Source organism: Ursus maritimus, unplaced genomic scaffold (assembly GCF_017311325.1).
Source record: "Ursus maritimus isolate PB19 unplaced genomic scaffold, ASM1731132v1 scaffold_6, whole genome shotgun sequence".
Classification (NCBI taxonomy): Eukaryota; Metazoa; Chordata; class Mammalia; order Carnivora; family Ursidae; genus Ursus; species Ursus maritimus.
Genome location: NW_024426774.1, coordinates 30,125,572 through 30,147,051, shown reverse-complemented (window position 1 = coordinate 30,147,051; position 21,480 = coordinate 30,125,572). Strand labels below are relative to the sequence as shown.

The following is a 21,480-nucleotide window of genomic DNA, read 5'->3' as shown; positions in this document are numbered from 1 at the left end:
ACAGAATGCGTGCATTTGGCATTTACGCTTGTGAATGGAATGAACCAATGCAACTTGTCTTATCCCTAAATCAAATCTAATAACTTTTAGAACCGTGTCACTGATGAGGAGGACTTAACAAGTCGGACGTTGGTAGCTGATGGAAAGTATTTGTAGCCTGATACTTAAAATGCTGTTCAATTACTATTTTTTTTCTCTGCCAGCAACACCCTTCTCCAGACAGTGACATGTTTCACTCGCTTACTTCCTTCAGGTCTCTGTATTTTGTCTCAAGACCTTCCCTGATGACTCCCTATAAAATAGTAATGACCCATCCCCAGCAATCCCTGTGTTCCTACATCTTGCTTTCCCCCCTCCTTCATACCTATTACCATCTGACACACCATGTCCTTACTGTGTACGCGTTCACTATTTGTTACCATCGGAATATAAGCTTTGTAAGGGCAAGAATTTTTCCATTTTGTTCCCTGCTTCATCCCCAGTGTTCCGCACAGTGCCTGCCCCGCCACATAGTAGGTGCTTATATATATGTGTTGAAAGAATGCGTATGCAGAGAACAGCACATGTCTTTGGAGGACGGCGCTGTGCATTTCAGTGTCAGTGTGCTAGAATGAATGAAATACTAGCTTGCATGCAGGAACAGAGGCAAGCTGGGGTCATAGGGTAGTGTAGAGAGTTCGAAGGATGAAAACAGCCTCTTTCAGCCTCAAGCAATATAAAAAATATATTTAAAAAAATTCTCACCCTGTGTCTGGAATACTAACAATGTATGTGAAGAAACAAGATCAGAGCAAACAAAGAAAAGTGAATTCTAATAAATCAGAGAGAGAGAGAGAGAGGCTCGGCCACTCCAACCTTCTGATGCTACCAGCAGATCTTTGGTGTTTGCTCTAAATTCTGTAAATCAACTGTACTGACCTAGGAGAAAAGACAATGGCAGAGACAAACTGAAAGCAGTGGTTTTATTTTAAGAAGCAACCCCAAGTGTTCTGGGCAATTTCACTGAGATTCAGCTCAATCTGACAGGTGCTTTGAGCCGGCCATTCCTGGCCCTGGGTCTTGGCTTTACCCCCACCTGTCTGCTGGGCCCCAGGCATGCCACTCCCTCCTGGGCCTGGGCTTGCACCAGCAGAAATGAGGGAGCTGGAGAAAACCCATCTTCAAGGTCTCGTCCACCTATAAAGTTCTGCCATCCTGCCTCTTGACAGGGTTTTCACTGTGTCCTCATTAATGCAGAGATTCAATTAACCAGGACAGTAAATTCCCTGAGCATTCTGCCTAATTGGAGTTTTACTAGAATAGCTCCAAATTTTGTTTACTGCATTAAGAAAACACAAAGTATTTTTTACATTATTTTACATCTGTGGGGAAGCTAAAAGCATTTAACTGTAACAGCTAGAAGTTTGGCTAGAAGTTATTCTGTAAAGCAGAGTTTCCAAACATTTTTGACAGTGACCCATGGTTAAAAAAACAACAAAATAGCAAAACAACAACAAAAACACCTTCTACACTTTACGCATGTACACACACAGTAATAAAAACTTTGCAAAACAATGCTTCATCTTCCCGTGTGATGCAGTGTGATATGCTCTATTCTGTTCTGAAATGTTAGTTGACACACTAATTCATTTCATGATCCCCATGAAAAGTTCAGACTCAAAGTTCAACAGGCCTCTACCTGCCTCTCGCATAGTTGGGTGTCTGGGTAATAAAATGCCCAGGATGTCCCCAGGGTTGTCATTTGATAGCTGTCCCACACACTAATGCTGAGGAAACTATAGCCACTTGACTGGTTTTACATTTTAATTCACACCATTTGAACTTGGCATTTCCTGAGAGTTGATCCAAGGCAGCACAGTGGAGAGAAAAGACCACTAAACCAGGCATAAGGGTTTCTGATTTCTGGCCTGGGTTCTGGTAGTACCCGGCTGTGTGATCTTGGATAATTCACTTAACCTCTCTGAACCGTAGCTCCCTTCAATCATGAGAGTCCCTGCCCTATCTACCCCAAAGGGTGCTTATGAGAACCGAAAACAACAAAACACTTTGAAAAATAGAAAGTGTGATATAAATAGGATACATTATTAATAATAATGCCTTTTAGATTTTTTTTAAAAATTTTAATTTAAATCCAATTTTTTTTAAAGATTTTATTTATTTATTTGACAGAGACAGCCAGCGAGAGAGGGAACACAAGCAGGGGGAGTGGGAGAGGAAGAAGCAGGCTCACAGCGGAGGAGCCTGATGTGGGGCTCGCTCCCATAACACGGGGATCACGCCCTGAGCCGAAGGCAGATGCCCAACGACTATGCCACCCAGGTGCCCCTAAATCCAATTTAGTTAACATATAATGTATTATTAGTTTTAGGGGCAGAATTTAGTGAGTCATCAGTTGCATCTAACACCCAGTGCTCATTATATCATGTGCCCTCCTTAATGCCCATCACCCAGCCCCCTCCCCTCCAGCAACTCTCAGTTTGTTTCCTATAGTGAAGAGTCTCTTACAGTTTGTCTCCCTCTCTGTATCTTATTTTATTTTTCCTTCCCCTCCCCTATGTTCATCTGTTTTGTTTCTTGAATCCCACATACGAGTGAAATCATATGGTATTTGTCTTTCTCTGATTGACTTATTTTGCTTAGCATAATTAAACTCTAGTTCCACCCACGTCCTTGCAAATGCAAGAATTTATTCTTTTTGACGTCTAGGTAATATTCCATCATATATATATACATGTACATATATATTCCATATATATGTATATATACGATGGAATATTACTATATATGGAATGAAATTGTATAGATTCCGTTATATACAAAACACACATACCACGCCTGTCCATAGACAGCTGGGCTCTTCCCGTATCTTGGTTACTGCGGACATTGCTGCTATAAACACCAGGGAGCAGGTGCCCCTTAGCCTTTTAGATCTTAAGTGAGAATTTTAAGTGTTCCTGAAACAGACGAAAAATTAAGTGAAGCTGGAGTTGTTGGGGAAAGATTTGAGGAGGTAATATATGCATTCCATTGCATATCAAGATAAGAAGTCTTACTACCCTTCCTGAGGTTTATTTCCCCCATCATGCCGACCTCTCTATGCCCCTGTTACATCTTTGATTCCTTTCTTCTCTCCCTCCCCTCTCCATTCTTTCTTGTCTTCAGATTGTGAAAGGTGTCTTATTACCTGCGAAAGCCCATTCCTCCTTTTCTGAAGAAAGCAAATCAAGAAGGGCATCTGCATTATGATTCTTTGATGAAGGCCAGACTTTTGAGCTAGCATGTGACTAGGAGTAAGAAAATGGACCTTCCCGGTGTCGAGTAGAAGGGCACAGACTTCCGATAGATGTTGTCTACCCCTGTTATGACCAGAACTGTTATGATCAGAGACCATCGTCCTCATGAAGGATGTCGAAGCTTCTGCTGAGTCAATTTAAATGGTCCACAGTGATTCCATCGTTTCCAGTGAGTAACAAAGGAGGAGGCAGATGAATCAGAATTTCAGATTTTTTTTTAATATCCCCACAAATTACACTTATTCCATGCTGTAAAAATCCGGTGTGACAGAATGTAGCGATGCTCTATCCTGGACGAGCCTGGGCATCACTGCCTGGGGCACTGTGATCAGTGGGGGAGCAGAGGAAGAGGCAGGTGCCGAAAGAACGCAGAGCGACCAAAGAATCACTCCTATTGCTGGTCTGCAGTTTGGGGTTCAGGACTGAGCTGAAGATGGGGGTGCTTTAAATTGGACGTGATAGAGGTGTTTGGGTTTAGATTTGACTGTGTTTTTTTCAGTATCTGAAAATGATGTGATTAGTTAATTGTGAAAGTGGCGGGAAATGCATAGACTGGCTTGAGCTGTCATTTGGGGCTGGGGGAGGGGCCCCTGGAGAGCGGTTAAAAGGTCATGATGGGAAAAAACAAAGTGGTTTTCTTGTGTCTTGAGGAGTCTGGTTCACATAGTAAATCAGTTACCGCAGGTATTTGTTATCTTTCCCTCCCAGTCAGATAGCCTGTAAGGCTCATTAGAGGGCCTCCCCGTCCCCATGGATCCTGAAGTCCCTTTACCTTGTATGGCATGCAGGCTGGGGCTGTATGACATAACGTCCTCTCAGCGACTCTTGGCCTGCTTTGTATTCGTGAGGCCTGCCTATCCGCGTGAAAGTGGCCACCATGCTAACTCACTCACCATAAGGGACGTGTGCGAACAGAATGCCGAGAACTGGTTGGTAAAGACCAGATTCTAGCCCCAGCTGTGTAACTGACCCGGTGGCTTTAGAGAAGTCACTTAACCCCTCTGGACCCCCGCTTTCTCTTCACAGAGGTAAGAAGTCACATCAACTCCAGCTCTGAAAATCCATTTTTGATATTTTCTGAGTTTCCTTCATTTCGTCTAGCTTAAATTTTGAGTACCTAGGGGATAAAAATCAAGACCACATCCCGTAATATTTATACCTGATGTGTACCAGGTATTTTCACAGATGTCAACGGATGAATCCTCAGGCAGGTATTATTATACCCGATTAAGATGCAATTTAAGAGCAGACAGAAGGCCATGGAATATAAGATGTTTGCTCACCACCATTGAATTAACAAGAGATGCAACTGTGGCTTGAATCCAGGCCTTCGGATTCCAAGGCTAGTGCTCTTTCTATCCTCAGCTTTTATTAACTTACAGATTATTTGACTTCTTTAATAGTGTTCTCAGTCTTGGCTTGAAGCTGAGAGTGAGGAAATGAATCTTACTCTTTTTCAACTCCTGCAAAACATGTCCTCTTGGATACACGCTCGTCTCTTCTTTCGATTCAGGGAGGAAGAGAAGGGAGAGAGAAGGGGGAGTGAAGATAATGTGGTAGGCTCTCAAGTGGGAGTAGGAAACTATAACTCCCAGGAGAAGCACAGCTTTCTCTTCCAACCCCCTTCTTTCAGCTTCGACATCATTGATGCCCAGCTGAGATGGCCAGTCCTGAGCAAAAAAATATTCAGTAAATACCATTCATGCATCAGTGTTCGTCGCCAGCACTCCTTGAGCTCGGTACTGTATACCAGGCCCTGTAACCAGGCACTGCTTGGGGGCTGGGACATAGAGAAGCGGAAAGGAAGAAAGAAAAAACAGTAGAGTGGTACAATTTGCTCTCCGTCTCTGAGCACGAGGATTCCCTTTTGTGCACCCCCAGGAGTGCTTACCGTGCGTGCCCCCCGTCGTATTCTGGGTTTGGAGCTGCTGCGGGTGCAGGCAGGGATCTAGCTACCGGGGCAAAGCTAATGGCAAACTCACCACTAGGTTCTTGGTGTTTGGATCCCCGTCTTTTCTCCCAGTTCACCTGCCGTGGTTTACTTTTCAGAGTTCTCAGATACCTGCTCCATGCCCGCAGTGGGACAGACAGAGTCGTCCCAACCTGAGTCAAGAGAGGGGGCTCTCGTACTCCCCCGCATTTGTTGGCTAAGAGTCCCAGGGTCGGGGTTAAAGGGCCAGCCACTTTCAGCTCTTCTGGCTGTGAGCAAAGGGGGCCTCCGCAGCCCGGCAGCAGCCCTGGAAAGAGAGAAAACGCGGCAGGGAGGGCATGGAGGCCATCAGAAGAGACGTGAGAGAACCTTGGAGGAGCACTGAGATTATCCACCACAGGGCATGCGCAGGCTGGGCGGATCCCAGAACAGACGGTGACCAGGGGTCCCAAGAACATGCGGGGTGCTCACCTATGGGTGAGGTGGGGCCGCCCTGAGCTGTTGATTCCACTCCAGACGCCACGACCGTGACTTAATTGTGCTTTGTGTCCGCCTTCGGGTTGAACTAAGATGAAATGCCCACAAAGGGCTTTCAATTTCTGTGGTGAAACAGTTTAAAAGCCCCTCTGGCTTTTAAAGCAATTGTTTCTGGATCGAATGTTCCTCCGGAGACTCCTGCTATTTCTTAGAGCCCTTTGCTTAGAGCTGCTTCTCCATCTCCTTTTATTAACAGACCCCCGACTGTCCCGGCTGCTGTCACACATTTCTTCCTGGACCCTCCACACACGTGCGGTTTATATTTGGATGTGGAAAAGAGCCTTCCTGGTGGTGTCACATGGCGCCCTCGATGTCCCACAGAGGACCCCCCTGGTAAAGAGGGCCTCTCCCCCTGTGAGATCAGCGTTGAGACACGTGTGGTCATGAGCGCACCCCAAGCTAAACCACCGAGCTGATACCTGAGCAGTGGTGGGAAAGATGGGAATGACTCTGACGGCAGTACGCTGATCTCAGATCTCCCATTTGCTTGGAACTTTTTTTGGGTTCGGTTTGGGTTTTGGTGTGGTGTTTGTACCGACACAAATCTGAAGGACTGACAACCATTCTTCAAACATATCCATGAAAACCAGCTTTGCAATTCAAAGGTCAAGCTCGAGTCCAGCTTTCTGCAGCTTATGAGGGCTAAAGTATGGGGTTATTTATTTTCTTTCCAGACCTGGAAACACAGTTCCAGCCAGCCCGGGCAAAAAGGGAAAAGCTAAGAATGAGGCTGAATAGCGGCATGGAAAGGGCAGGATGCCGCCAAGCCCAGCACGGCAGAGCCAGGCACTGAGTGCTGCCAGCTTCTCGCGCCTCGTCTTGGTCCTATGCTTTTTCTCTGTACCTCGACTCAATCCCCTGTCATTGCGGACCTGCTTCATCCCGAGCCGGTAGAGAGGGCGGCTGACAGCCCCGGTGAATGGAGTCGTAGCTTTGCGTTGGAGATATAGTGACCTCCTTTATTGGTTCCAGGATGAAAAATGCTGGAAAGGACTTTTATTCTCCCGCTTGCATGTCAGTGCTGGCCCCTGCCCCACCCCGACCAATCAGCTGGGGAGATGAGGTTCATGGAAGAACACGGAAGCTCCTAAGGTAGATGGTGGGTGGGGAAGGGCAAACCATTCATTCATTCATTCATTCATTCATTCATCCTTCAACAGATTTTTGTTGAGCAAAACTTCGAGACTGAGTGAGGGGCCAGAGCCTTCCCTGACTGGGGAGAGGTGACCTAGAGGTCGGTAGATGAAGGTGAAGAAAAAAGGCAAAGGGCACCTCGCACTCAGCAAAGTCCCAGAGGTAAGAAGAAACGAGGTGCTTGTGCCAGAATGTGGCTCCGCTGCTCCTTCGCAGTGAAGTCCTGCTCCGGGAAAACCGCTGGTCCCACTACACAGTACTTAATAGTGCAGCTGCCTCCCGTTCTGGTGCGAGTTCCTTCACTCGTGGTAAAGCAGCGCCAGTCTGGGCACCAGCGGTGGGGCTGCAACGACACCCCGAGTAGCTGTGCCCGAGGAAATGCTCGTACATGTTCTATGGGCGATATGTATGCGAACGTTCGCAGTAGCTTTGTTTATGTACTTATTTATTTTTTAAAGATTTCATTTATTCATTTGAGAGAGAGAGAGCACGAGCAGACGAGCAGGGGTGAGGGGCAAAGGGAGAGGGAGAAGCAGACTTCCCACTAAGCAGGGAGCCAGATGTGGGACTCATCCCAGGACCCCGAGATCATGACCTGAGCTGAAGGCAGACGCTTAACTAACCGAGCCCCCCAGATGCCCCAATAGCTTCATTTATAACTAAAAAAAGTAACAACCCAGATGTCTGTAAACAACAGAATCAAGAAGTGATCGTGGTGTAATCGGACCATGGAGTCCTATGGAGCACAGACAATGAATAACTCCAGCTACGTATATCAGTGTGGACGAATTTCAGAAATACCGGCCGTGGAGTATAAAGAGCAAATAGAGAAGACTATAATTTGTATAGATTCATGAGATGAACTTTAAAACCAGGCCCCATCAAGTAATATAATGGTTAAGGATCCATTATAAATGGATTGAAACTGGGAAGAAAAGCAAGGGAGTGAATGATACATGTGTCAGGTCAGTGGCTTGCCTGGGGAGGGGGTGGGGAGCTAAATGGGAAGGGGTGCGAGAACAGAGGGAGCTTTAAGGTATCAGCCATATTTTATTCCTTGAGCTGGGTGGTAATGTGTGGCTGCTTGGCTTTATTATTATTCTTCAAACTGTATATATAGGTCATGCACACTCTTTTGTAAATATGATCGATTGCACAGTGAAAATATTAAAAAATGTATTTTGTCAAAGCCAAAGCTTCCCCTCCCCCGTGCCAGTAAAAGGTAGAGGTTAGGGTGGGTGAACGGTATGATCTCAAAGGAATGAGAACTTTGCCAAATGTGGTGCCTTGAAGATCTGGAAGGGCATCAGTGAGAGAGGAAGAAGGTAAGCCGCTCTCTGTCCACCTGCCGTGCATACCAGCAGCTGGACTGAGGTGGGTCCCACCGTCCCAGGGACCTCCTGCTCACATGGCCTGGGGACCTCACCTTACCCACCTTATAACCCTTTCTTCCCACACCGCAATCCTCAGGATTTAGCCTGTTTTGCTTTCCTTTTCAAAGCTGCCACGGGGTGCTCCATTGCTTGCCGCTTTCCCACAGCCCCTGGCTGAGTAGGATGCAATGATCCTAACTTTTCCATTTTTTTGAATCCCCCCCTCCCCCGCACCCCAAACAAGTGCACAGGTCCATTTGGAGTTAGAAGTGTGAAAGCCTGTTGGATGGTGTAGAAGTCTTTTCTAATACCACTTCCAAAGTTTGTTCACTCACCCTCTGATTACCTTTTTAGGGAAGGTTTATCATTGGCTGGCTGAAGTTTATTTTACATTGTGTCTGGTTTGCAAACACATTCTTTGTTGACAGCTCTAGTTTGAAATGTTTGGGCTCACTTTGCTCCGGGTAAAACACGATGTCAAGTCTTTTTTAAACTGCTTTTGTGAGATGGTTTTTCTGGACTTGCCCTTCGCCATCCAGTAACCTTAGACACATGAAAGCTTTGAATTAGAAGGGACCCTGGACGTCCCCCATCCAGCTTGCCACGTGATGAAAGAATTTTTCCCAAAACATGCCAAATCACCAGCCTCGGAGAGCTTGCTTTTTAAGGGCATTGCTGAAGGGACAGAGTCCCATAGGTTACAGACTCCCTATAAAACTTTGCATCGATTTTCACTTTGTCATCAAGAATCAGCAGTCAGCATGAGCATTTTCCAAGTTTGCTAATTGAATTAAGATGAATAGACTCTTGCAAAACTGGTTGCAGAGGTGAGGCAGGCCCTGCACCGTCACAGACACCTTTAATCTACTTCATATAATCATATCCTGGATTAGGAGGGACCGAGGAACAAGAGAGGAATTGGATCTCTCCACACACTCGGAAATAGGGCAGAGAAGCCAGGGGGATTTGGCTAATCGCTTGACAGTCCTGCCTGCACAGTTCCTTCTGTCCCTTTGTCTCTGCTTTCTGGGCTCCTTAAAGGTACAGAAACAAATGTAGATGTTGCCTTTCCTCCAAATAGAAACTCACCACCAGCCCCCGCTGAGGGGAGCAGGTCTGTGCTGTCAGCCCCCTCTGCACTCTGGCTCCCCCCCTCCTGCATCACTGGCCGCCCTTTCCCGCGAAGCTGGGCCCGCGCCAGTGCTGGAACCCACCGCAGAGACAGTGTGACGTGTGTGACTATTTGCCGTTTCCACCTGTCTCCTCACCTTTCGTTCTGCGCTGCTAGAGCTTGGACCCAGGCCATGACCCCGGCTGCGGTCATTGTTAAGTGGGTTTGGGCCCCGAGCCATGCTGGGACGTTGGTGGCACAGGTCCTTCAGGGTAAGGGAAGGAAGCCAGCCTGGAAAAGGCCAGAATTAACTAATAGAACAGCAGGGTTGCTCCATACTGGAACCCCAGTCTCACACACACCAGTGAGTTTCTGGGCTGAAGAGGGGAGCCAAAGATACTCTTTAAAAAGAGGGGGCAGGAAGCCCAAGCATGGGTGGGGAGGGGGCAGTTAGGGGTGCTGACCCAGTATGAACACGTAGCAGGCGAGATGCAGGGGGCACGGGAAGCGCAGGCAAGGGTGAGAAATGCGGTGCGCACCCTGGCTTGGGGGGCCGGAGGGCCTCTGTGGCAGGAGGTCTGAGGACCTGGGGGACCTGGACCCTTCATGGCAGGGTGTCGCTGTCAGAACCCATGCAGGTGGGCGTCGCCGGGTGGAGGCGTCAGGGACAGGGTTCCGCCCGTGGGGCAGGGGCAGGCTGGAGCCGGGGAGGATGTCAGGGCTCCAGCCTGACAGTTAGGGAGGCCAGTCTGCCCCCTTCCCCCGCAGGGAAGCAGAGGCAGGAGCCTCCTTGGCAGGCTGTGCACACTGGGCCCGAGGACTGGCCTGGTGCTGACACACTAACGGAGCCGCCTGGGGCCTGTCCACACACTGGGGGGACCGAGGGAGGCTGGGGCTGACTTCCCATGTGTCATGGAGCTGCGATAGGAGAAAGTGCAGGGGTGGGTGGCTGACGGGGAGCTGGATTGGGAAACACCAAGTGGGCAGCACAGAGCTCACCGAGCAGGTGAGAAAAGCCAAGCACACCTGTATTCAGTAGTCCACACAGGCACCGGGTGACTGGCGTGGAGAGTGGGAGGGAAGCCAACGCTGGGGGAGAGGAGGGACGAGAGTTCGGCACAGATGCCCAGCTCTGGCCTTGTCTCCCAGGCCAGTGGGACAGGCAGCAGGCAGGGGACCGGAGGGGCCGTTTTCACAGGGTCTCAGGGACACAGAGGCCATGGCTGTGTGCCTTGGGTTTAAAGTGAACTCCCAGGGACACCGAGGGGAGGAGGGCCGTTGTCCTCATGCCCCTGTGCCGCAAAGCCTCTCTCGCGTGTGAGGACAGCAGAAAGCGTAACTGCATATTGGTCCCTGCACCTTTGGTGTCATGGAAACAGCGCCTTCGGCAAAAATACAGGTATATTCCTAGAGGGCAGCCTGCGAACACGGGAGTCTCCCTCCCAGACTCCGGAACACCAGTGTGTCTTGGGTGGGGCTGGAGGGGCTGCATCGTGCAGGTGGACGCAGGGGCCACTGAAGTTCCAGGTACACCTGTTCCTCTCAGCCGGTGGTGAGCCCAGTGAGCTCCAGAAACTCACAGCCCAGTGAGACCCAGAAACACTCAGACTTGGGAGGGGGTCTGATGCTATATAAAGCGAGGGGGCATTTTAATTTTCACCTTCATAACAGCCTTGACAAGTTCCTCCCCTCTTTTAATTTCATTGAGCTTTTCGGAGTCTATAATCACCTTGTTTTTCTTCCTTTAGTCCAAGCGTCAGCACTTTTTTTGGGGGGGGGGTAAAGAGTCAGATAGTAAATATTTGCAGATTTGTGGGTTGTCGAGTCTCTGTTAAAACTGCTCGGCTCTGCCGGTGGAGCGTGGAGACAGCCTCTGGACACTAGGTCAACTCATGAATGGGACTGTGTTCCAATGAACTTTTATTTGTGGACACTGAAATTGGAATTTCATGTAATTTTTTCGCAAGTTACAAAATACCCTCCTTTTAATTATTTCACTAGTTCACAAATGTAAAAAGCATTTTTAACTTGCAGCGTCCAAAGACAGACTGTGGCCATAACATTGTTTAATCCCTATGACGGTGGGAACCGGCTCATGATTGGGTCCCCAGTGCTGAGCACAGGGTCTGACATATAGTAGGTGCTCAATAAATGTTTGTTGGAGGAGTGAGCTTCTCTACTTTACATACAAGGAAATCATGGCTCCAGGAGGTTAACTGACTCAGGTGCAGGGCTAGCACTCAGACTCGGGCGGCGGCTGGCTGGTTGGTTGCAGAGTTGGGTGGTTCTTCTACGTCTTGTGCTCCTTCTACTAAATCACAGCTATATTGCTACCTGGAAGTTCACAGAGTTTGGAAACTTTACTTGGACGGTAAATTAACCAACATGACTGATCCTGTAGTGTTGCTTTTCAACATGGTCGACTTTTCAACAAGCATCGAAGCCCTGAGAGAGTCTTCGTGTGTTGAAGAGCAGAGTCAGCATGACGAGCGCAGTGAATGAGAAAAAGGGAATTTGAGCTCACAGCGATATGCGAGGGCCAGCTTCTCAGCCGACGTAAGGAGCCGGAGTTTTATTTCAGCAGCAAGGGGAAATCACTGGAGAATGCAACAGCAGAGTACGATCTGATTCGCTCTTTACAGGAAGAGTGGTCTGGCCACTTTGGGGAGAACAGGCTCTAAGAAGGTGAGCACACCAGTTTGGGCTGATGACAGATGACCACGTATGACCGGAGTTGTAGCAGGGAAACTGGAGAGAAGAAATCAGATTCAGGGTATGTTCTGAAACAGAACCGAGGAGCTCAGGGTAGGTTGAATGTGGATATGAGAGAAAGAATAGAACTGAAGAGAGCTCTTAGACTGCTGACTGAGGCAAAAACGCTTTTGAGCAGACTCAGTTGGGGATCCGTACTTCTGGTCTTGGCCTAAACCGACACTGACATACAAATGGAGATATGGTGTGGTTCAATACAGTCTGAGTGGGAGCTACCGACTTGATAGTCACCAGTGTAAAGACGGTGGTTATGGGATCTTTAATTCCTCAGCTGTTTTCTTTTTTTAAAGTCCAGGGACCATGCCATGGCTAGTCTACCCTGGAAGATGGCTGTGAAGAATGTTAGAGGCTTTGCACATATTAAAAAATCCCCAGGAGAGCTGAGCCCTAGGCATTTTCTTCAGATTGGGCATTTTCTTAGAATCACCATGAGGTTTTTGTTGGTGGTGTTTTAAACAATGGCTCTGTGTGAGCAGGGGACTATAGGCCTAGAGAAGTCCAGCGCCCTGGTGGAAAAACTGGTTCTTCTTCAAAGTCAGCCTGCTTCGGTCTTTATCTGCACCCCCATCTCTGTCAACTCCTACACCATTTCAACTTAAGTCTCTGTCTTGATTACTACACTTTCTTTTTGCTCACTCCCATGCCTGGCTCCCACGCTCCGTTCTCACTTGGCCTCCAGCCAGCCCAGCCTCTCGGGAGGTGCGGTTAACCACAAACTGCCCAGCAGTCCACCCAGGTCAGGACATGGGCTCCTTCCCTCGGGGCCTGCGCCCATGTGTCGTGCTCAGCCCGCGGTTTGGGTGGATTTGTCTACGGAGGCTCTGCGGGGCCGTTGGCCAGGGGCTGGCCCCCACCGTGGGGCCTCCTGTGGGTGCTGTCCCGAGAAGCAGCCGCAGCGGCAGCAATGGAGACGGGAGTGGAAAGCTCTCACCCCCGCATGTCCCTGGTTGCCAGAAGCTTGCCCAACCCAAGGGAGTGGTGTCTCAGGAGGGGCAGTTGACAGCGTTCCCTGAGGGCGCTGCTTCAGAGGCCTATATCTGACGCATCTGACCGGTCTTGGGGAAGCAACATTTATGTCAACACAAGCTCCCCTCCCCGTTTCTGTTTTTGTTTTTGATAAAAGCAATATACACGCCGGGTGGAAAGTTCGAAAATACGGAGGAGCGCAATGAAAATAAAATCCGCCTATAATCAGTCCAGTCAAAGATAACCGCTATTAAACACTGCAGAACAGAGCCTTCAAGTCATCTCATATTCATCATTTTCTAAACATATTGCGTCATACCGCGGTGCTGTTTTGTCACCTGATTTACATTCTGTCACCTGGTAATACAACATGAGCACATTTCCATGGCATTGAGTATCTTTCTACAATATGGTTTTTTGTTGTTACATTGGGTTCCATGATAAATGTGACACATTATATTTAATAACCACTGATTGTTCAACATTGAGTTTTTTTCTGGTTTTTCATGCTGAGATGAACATCCTTAATTATAAATGCCTTTATGCATCTCTAGCTACTTCCTTAGGATTTATTTCTATAAGTGGAATTAATTAGGTCAAAGGCTGTGCACATTTTTAAAGGCCAGATTGCCTTCTAGAGATGATCCAATTTTTGTTTCTACCAGTAGTGCAAAAAGTCTGTGCTCCCCAATGCTTGCCAACATATTTTGGATATTTAATAACTTTTCATTTGATTGGCGGGAAACAGTATTTCATGATTGTTTTATTTTCTTAGACAACTGAATTCGTCATTGTGTTTTTTAGCTGTTTGAACACAAGGAAATTCCTCTTGGAAGGTGGAAATGTGCTCTGGTACCCAGCAGCAGGGCTTATTTGAATTAAGTAACACTGAGTGGGGGCACAGCATACAAATTGAGAAGCAAAGGGAAAAAGAGGGAGAGGGTGGTGACCTTCTAGAAGAGCAGCGATTAAAAAAAAAAAAACTCTTACCATGTGGGTGAGGGTAGTGAGTTTAAGATAGTGATGTTCGCATTTCTCTTTTTTTTTTTTTCCAATCTCAGGTTTGTTTCTGAGTAGGTAATACACTCACATAGACAGAAATTCAAAAGATATGAAAGCGTGCACAGTGAGAACGCCTTCCCCCTGCGCCCTCAGCCAGCAAGGTTCCCCCTCCCTGGAGGCAATCATATTAACAGTTTTTAGGTATCTCACAACAGCCTTGGTCCCTGGACTAGCAGCAAAAGAATCACCCGGGAACTTGTAAGAAATGCAAATTCTCAGACCCCACCCCACACTTTTGCCGGGGGGGGGGGGTTGGCAGAAATCTGTGTTTTAACAAACCGTCTTGGTGATTATGGTGCAAGCTGAAGTTTGTGAACTGCTGCTGAAGATATACTCTATCTATCTATCTACATATACAAATATACATCAATTTCCTCCTTTTTTTAACATGTGTTTTACATTAATATTTTTGGAGACCACAAGCCCCTTTAAAATATTTGTAATGCCATGTATAATGTTTAAAGTTTTGCAAATATTTTTAGGGAGTTCATAGCCCTCTTTTGGTGTTCACGGACTTCATATTAAGGATTTCTATTGAGCAGGAAAAGGTGGCAAATGAAGTGGGGGATAAGATGTATCAGGAGATACAGTGTGTTCTTTCAAGGGAGAGCCAGATTTGGTGAAGGCTAGTAGCAAGAGAATGGAGTGAGTAAAACAGGTTTAGAGTGAAGGGATTTCTTTTCTGAGGTGAAATTCACATACATTCAGTGAACTACATTAAAGCACACAGTTCGGTGGCATATATTGCATCTACAATGTTGTGCAACTGCCGCCTTCCCCTAGGTGTGAGGGAAACTTCGCTCACTTTGAGGTCAAGGTTCCCGGAGAAGAGGACTTGGTAGATCCAAGGGTAGTGTATGAGGCCAGGCACCAGAGAAGTGGAACCCAGCAGGTGAGAGCAGGGCGGGTAACTCGCTGCAGGGAGTGCTAAGGTGGTCAGGGGATCCGAGGTGATGGAAGCCCAAAAGAGAAGCACACGGGAGGCTGGAGAGGTGAGGGTCGAGAGCAATTGCTGCTGGAACTCGTGGATAGGTGGGGAGAAGGACCAGGTTAAGTGAGAGTCCAACGTAGAAGTGGGCCCCGGAACATTAAGGAACGTGCGCACACACCGTGCCGAGTTGGAGCGGCTTTACTCTAGCGTTCCCAGTGGGGCAGCTAGAGTGGCGGCTGTCTTGTCCTCCCAGGACCAGTTTCAAGCTGGAAGAAAGGGAGCAGAGAGGCGCTATTCTCTCCCACGCCTCTCTATTATGCCGGAACCCCGGAAACTCCTTCACAGATTACTCCTTACACCTCATTGGTCAGAACGGGGTCACATGCTTACCCTTAGACCAATCACCACTCACTCCAGAGGCCCCGCCCATCGTCTCTGGGACAAAGCCCACATTCTGTTAGCAAGGGACGAGAGGCGAATGGCTGTTGGATGGGTAACAACTTGCTTCTGCTGCAGAGCCCTGGGGTCCCTCCTAGTCAGTGGGTTGAGGAGAGAAGGAAAGAAGAATAGGAATTTATTGTGTAACGGGGAGATGGGACCAAAAGGAAATATACCCGCGGACATAGATAATAAAGAATAGGAAAGCAGAGGCAACCTACCGACGAAGGCGTGAAGTGCCCCCGAGTCAGTGTGGTGGGGGAGAGACCACATTTGAATGTTTAATCTGATGTTTATTGAGCCGTGTGACCTTGGACGAGTCTCTGAATCTAAGCCCATCTTCTCATGTGAAAAGGGTACTGTAAGATTTCACTCTTAGAAATTAATGTTGCAGTAAGTGTTAGTAAGAGGGCATTTGGCCAGGAGAACCAAGTATATCAATGAAGTAGACATTTGTCATACTTTTTTGATCACTTCATCATTTGAGGAATGTGACCCCATCTTCTTCCCACAGGAGAAGATCAGATACTTGCTTTCCCAGGCTCCCTTGCTGTCAAGGACCCAGCGTTCGAGCTGCGTTTGGCCAGTAGCACACCCTCCCTGCAGACTCTGAGGTTGATTATGTAAGGAGCAAATGCTGTGTGAACCCATTTAAGTGAGAGCGGCAGCAGCCTGGTCCACTTTCTCAGGTAGTGTGGATCCCCAGCCTCCATGCCCGTGCTGGGGATGTCGATGCGGGGGTGGGGGTGGGGTGGGTTGTGTGTGAGCTGGAGTGTCTGAACACAGCAGTGGCAAAAATGGGGGTCTCTCTGGGACCACTTTTGTGGTGTGATTCAGGGTGTTATTCTAGCTGCTTCTAGGCTTGTCTCTCTGGCCGTTCTAGAGAGTCCGTGAACTGCCTAATGTTCTTCGGTAAATATCTTTTCTCCTTAAATTAGCCGGCTTGGATTTCTGTTGTTTAACTAAGAACCATGACTTCTTGAGCCACGTCTCCCAGTGTAAACAAGAAAGTGGGGTGCCAGCCATTTTCCAGGGAGATCAAGCTTCAGGCCAAGACTGACTCCTTGACAGAAGCAAGTCTAACTGGGAGAAAGAGGAGGGCAGGGTCTGGCTTTTCTTTTTTCTCTTTCTTTCTTTTTTTCTTTTCTTTTCTTTTCTTTTCTTTTCTTTTCTTTTTTTACCGCTTTAGACTTAAGAAACAGAAGAAAACACCACTTATTCTGAGACTTTTAATCAGGCAGAGTGACTCTTCCCACTAACACAGTGGCCGTTAAAACACTCTCTGGGAGAGCAGCACTCTTCTGAAGGCAGAGAGTGACCCTACCTATCCGTGGAGAGGACACTTACGTTCCCTCAGAGACCAACATTCACTGGTAGGGTTGGCTTGGGGGCTGTAATCAATGCAAAGCACTTGGCCATCAGTAGGCCTCGATTCAAAGAGATATGTTTATGGAGTGTCTGCTCTGTGCCATCCACTGCTCTAAGTGCTGGGAATCCAGTGAGCAAGGGAGACAAAAATCCTGCCTTCTTGGAGCTTTCAACCTAGTGGGAGAGACAGTAAACACATAAATAAAAAATAACGTCAAAAGGTAATAAGTTCGGTGGAGAAGACAAAGCAGGGACAGGAGCTAGGGGATGCTGGGGGAGGGGCTGAGAAAATTGTATGTTTAATTAGCATTCCAAGAAGGCTTCACTAAGAGGGGGGCCTGAAGGGAATGCGGGACTTGGTCAGGGGATCAGTTATTACTACAGGGGTGTTTCCCATGGCTGTACGCTCCAACCCTCCCCTTCTCCTCTCTGAGAACACCTGTCAGAAACAAGCTTAACTGGGAGGACTAGGGGTGGAACATCTGGAGGGGAACTCTGGGCCATGTGGGTGCCTCATGCTCTGGTGTGTGGAGGTTAAGAGCTTCCTAGGGTGCCCTGGGCCACCAAGCTGAATGGGCTCAGCTGGGCTTCCCCGAGGAAATGACTTCTGAAAATGGGACCTGCAACCACCCAGTCCTGCTCACTTGGCAGGCAAAACCTTATTTATAGGCTTTGGGGATTTACCGAAGCCAGATCCCCTTCCCGATGGGAGAGGAAGTTCCATCTTTGCATTGGAGCCTTTCCTCTCCAAGCAGTAAATCTACACATGGCACAGGGAAACTGTGCCCTGTCTTACTGCTCTATTAAAACAAATATAAACAAACCCAGACCTACTCTGGATTCTCTATCTGGAATTCTGATTCCCTCAGAGTCCTTACATGCCAGGCTGGGCCTTTTGCTTCTTTTCTGACCAGACTCCTCTTTTTAATACAACCACCCAGGGCTATAATAACCAGCTCATTTTCATCTACCCCCCCCCCACCTTCCCCAAGCGCTCATTATCACTGTGATTCCTAAGAGACTGAAAGGGAGAAGCACAGTAGATTTCCCTGGAATGCCGATGAATGGGGATGAAGAGAACTGTTGGGTTATTGGGTCTTGCAGCTTTTTATTACTAAGGGACTCTGTGCCTTAGAAACTCTATATTGTAGGGTTTTGTTGTTATCAGGAGTGATGCTTTTTACACACCGCTGTGCATGGGAACACGATCTGACCTATAAATATAACAAATCCAAAGTACCAAGCAGCGATTTGTAACAAGATTTTAATGTATTTTCTCTCATTATCCAAGAGGAACCTTTCCCATGAGTGCTTGCTCTGCTCAGAGTCCGTGGCAGGGGCCAGAAAGAAGTCCAGGGAAAGAATACACCCCTGGATATGTCTTTTACTACATTCCAGAGACTAATTTAATATCTTCCCAGCCCAAGTTCTTAATTTATTTGCCTTGCACATGATTATTGCTGGGGGACTATGTGGCTTTTGAGAGTCTTTTAAAAGGAATAGAAATTGAGATGCAAATCAGTGTGATGTATCTTCTTTGCTTTGCAAAATTCCTATATGCAATCTAATCTAGTCATGCAAAGCAGCAAGATCTAAAGACTTTGGATTTAATACCTTTAAAAGCAATCAGGGCGGGTATGGGAAATTAGTAAATATTAAACCCATGTCTCTCCCATCTTAGACTCTATATTTCCTGGGTACTGATACCCATTAGCAGCAGAAGTCATATTCCACTAGTCAGTTGAAAAAAATATCCATACATCCATGCACAAATATTTATTGACTATCTAAAAATGTAGAAAGACTCTGCTGACCACTGGGGCATAATCTGTGTCCTCAAAGAGTTTTGACATTTTGGTGGGAGCAGCAGGCAGACAGCCAAGAGAGAGTGAAGGGTTAAATCAAGGAGGAAGAGGTGTGAGAATTTTAACAAGCAAAATTGTTACTTTCTCAATCTTCCTGGTCAACAGATAGTGGCTGTCAAAAGGATATTATGTCCCTCCTACGCCAGACCAAGAGCACATTCGTGGGCCATTTGTCGAGTAATGGTTCTGGCCACCAAAGAGTCCCTGCGACACTCTTTACATATGCTCTCTCATTCAATTGTCACATCGATTATATGAGGTAAGTACTATTAACTTCATTCCACACGTGAGAAAACTGAGACTCAGAGAAATTAAGTAACTTGCCCAGGATCGCGTTGCTCATAGTAGCAGAAGTGATATTTACAAGTGGGTCCGAGACCAAGTTCTGAGGATTAGCACTTGCTGGCCTAATTCTTCATTATTGCACACACAGTCACAGTCAAGAGCAATAGATAGCGATCTGTAGTTCAAACACTACTGATGAAAGGCTATTGTTGGTCTCTGGACCTGCCCAGAAGAGGTGTCCAAAGCAGAAGCCGGGAGGGAGGACCTGAGGACTAGAACCAACTGTAAGGCACAGGAGTAAAATGCCTGTTTGTTACACTCACTCAGAATACAATGACCCTTCAGACTTTGATGTTTGCTGCAGAGTTTTTGTGTTTCATGGGTGAAAGCGAAGGTGAGCTGTTTTGTAGTAATTCCTCTAAGTCTTCAGACTCTGGCAGCACAAGAAAAATAGTAGAAGGAAGAGACCACACCTTCTGCAAGATGAGCTCATAAAAGATGAGCTCAGCTGCCTGCATTATTCTCTTAAAGGCACAGCTGCAGGATGGCTTGAGCTGAATTGGTTTGGAAACCCTCAAAAGTGGGCCAAGCCCTTCAGTCTGGCTTTGGAACAGTTGTTCTTCCTAGCCCCTTCTGCGGGGAGAGGGCAGGCCATGGAGACTGCAGTTGTAGGCTTCGGACAGATGAACAAACCAAGATGGCGGCACTGCCAATCCAGGCAGAATGCATGGAGTACCCCGCCCACCCTGCCTCCTGGGCCCTCCTCTTGCACACCTGCTCTCCCAGACTCAAAGATGTGTACGGTGCTAAGAGGAAAATTGCAACACAGTTTGGCTTGTCACTGGGGCCACACCTCCAAGGCTGACTGCAGTGGAGCAGCAAGTGAGGCCTGGAAAAATCTGATGATGTAAATTAATTTGAGAGCTTCCAGTTAATCCCGTCTCACAGGGTCAATGTCCGGCTTTACGGTCAGTCCTCTACTCTCAGCAGGGAAAAGGACCTTCTGGCTTGCTATCGCCTGTCTCTGGTCTTACTCTTTGTGTATTCCCGGGGCCTGCTACAGTGCCTGGGACAAAATGGGAGTTTAATTCATGTCTGCCAGGTCAATCCAGAAGGAAGCACTGGGGGAAGGCTTCCAACTGGCCTTCCTGTTGGACGGACCGAGAGAGGGGAGGAACTGCTGGATGGGACCTTAAATCCCCCCAAAATCCTTCCGTGGTGGCAGGCCGCAGGGGAGGCTTTATGTGGGCTCAGAATGTTTAACAGCTGGAATCTGCAAGGACTTCCTGTGGAGGTTGGGAAACTCCACAGCTAGATCTGGAGAGACAGAGGTGAGAAAGTCCTTCCAAAATCAGAGTGGAAGAAGTACAACCCGAAGAGATGACTGAGGTTTTTCACTGAAAATTAAGATGTTGTCTATCGAGGACCCAACCCTGAAGGTTGAACTTAAGGTCTGGGGCAGAAAGAAGCTGGTCTTAAAGAATAGTATCAGGTCAGGCAGCCTGAAGGAAAACAAATTCTGGAGGCTTCCAAGCATTATCCTGAAGAACACATCCACCCATCCGAACAACAGGTGCTATAAGAAACACCCCAGATGAGGGCATCGTGTTCTGTACTCGGACTAACTTCTTTTTAACCCACCCTCAGGATGCTTTCACTGCACCTGTTCTTGGCAGTGGCTTTCAGGGTGTCAAGCCAGACCTCCACCCCCCAATTCCTCTGGGTGATTTAGAGCTGATGGTCTTCCAGGGAGAGAGGCCTCCCTATCAACGGCTTTTTACCAGACCTCATTTCCAAGCAGATGGCCGCCCTGAAATGGGGCCCTCTAGTCTGAACGTGCCCAGGAGTGATGAAGGGCTGGGCCAGCCCCACCTGCCTGCCCTTGCATCTTCTAGAGAACAGCCAGGAGCTTCCTGCAGAGCCAAAGCCTCAGGAGGAATTTTGCCATGGGGCTCACACGCCCGCAGGTTCCCAGGGGGGAATGCTGCCGGTTTGGAAGGTGTTCCCTGTCCAGGCATCAGCAGAGCCCCCCGTAAATCTCGCGCTGGTGCATGTGTGTCCAGGAGGGGCTCTTCCCTTCCCTCCTCTTTGCCATGATTCTCCTTGCTCCCTCCTCCTCCCCCTCAGCCCCAGGACAGGTCACCTTAACCTGCACACCGTAGCTGCCACGGGGGAACAGGCGTTCAGAGAGACTGCTGCAGAGAAGATTATTCCTTTTAGTCTCAGCAATGCTTCTCTCAAGCAGCATTCTGAGGGCTGTGCTGATTCAGGCTCTCTTCCTTGAGTTGCCGGCTCAGACTCAAAATATGGACTTCCTTGCCTGGGTGCGTGACTCAAGGGGAGCTGGAATGACTCTCAGATATCCTAGTTCCCTCATGGTAGGCGAGCTGGAGGACCCTGCTGAGGTCTACATGT

The 21,480-nt window shown here is 47.9% G+C and overlaps 1 long non-coding RNA gene across 3 annotated transcripts in view; it reads left to right on the top strand.

The window, feature by feature from the left end:
* Window positions 1–11,791: 11,791 nt before the first annotated feature.
* The window catches only part of LOC121100992, a 49,790-nt gene continuing 40,101 nt past the window's right edge, over window positions 11,792–21,480 (top strand). The window contains exons 1-3 of one of the 3 annotated variants that reach the window (XR_005832808.1): window positions 11,792–11,934; window positions 16,062–16,236; window positions 18,886–19,039. This is a non-coding gene — a long non-coding RNA (uncharacterized LOC121100992). The other 2 variants (XR_005832809.1, XR_005832807.1) reach the window with 2 other exon arrangements.